A 660-nucleotide genomic window follows, 5' to 3' on the forward strand; every position below is an offset into this window, starting at 1 on the left:
GGGGCGAAGCCGCACACTTCCCGGATCATGTCCCGCACGAACTTGGTGTGTTTGGTGAGACGTCCGCGGCGGCGGCTGTGCCTCGGTTTGCTCACATTCTTAGTCACCTTGTGGCCCTTGTTGAGGCCCACGGCCATGGGATAGCGGAGGGCCATGGCTACTCTTTTTCAATGGTTGCTGTGTCTTTTTTTTTTTTTTTTGAAGTCCAGTTTCTTCATAAGTGTCTTTATTCAGTGATAAAATTAATTTTCCATTTGGTAGTAATGCAATAGTGTTATTTTCATCAATGTTTGTATTGTATGTCAGTGCACAGCATGAACCTTTCTTCACGAAGGTGTTGATGAATTCACATGTAATTAACTCATGAAGAGGTAAATTCTTCACAAAGTAATAGGGTCCCATTTCCATGATCAGGCTTTTCAGTTCTTTTGATAGTAACCCACATTCCGGAACCAGGAAAGAAACCTTGTAATTGTGATAGTGCGTCTCCACAAGATGCTGGTGTCATGGCCAAAGTTGGACTTCTTGCAGACTAGTAAGTGCCAGGGCATCTCTTGCAGTCTGCACAGCATAGCCATGCTTGTGGTGATTCTGTGTGTCCCAGGGTATACTTTTAGATACTTTATCTGCACTGAATTATAACACTTTTTTTTCTTTATT

At 43.0% G+C, this 660-nt stretch overlaps 1 protein-coding gene and 1 pseudogene across 1 annotated transcript in view; one reads left to right on the forward strand and one right to left on the reverse strand.

The window, feature by feature from the left end:
- LOC105743895 overlaps positions 1–578 on the reverse strand; it is a 5,762-nt pseudogene extending 5,184 nt beyond the window's left edge.
- The window catches only part of Dock3 (dedicator of cytokinesis 3), an 825,219-nt gene that overhangs the window by 161,978 nt on the left and 662,581 nt on the right, over positions 1–660 (forward strand). The gene's annotated exons all lie outside the window — the stretch shown is intronic.

Source organism: Octodon degus, unplaced genomic scaffold, assembly GCF_000260255.1.
Source record: "Octodon degus isolate 3935 unplaced genomic scaffold, OctDeg1.0 scaffold00008, whole genome shotgun sequence".
Classification (NCBI taxonomy): Eukaryota; Metazoa; Chordata; class Mammalia; order Rodentia; family Octodontidae; genus Octodon; species Octodon degus.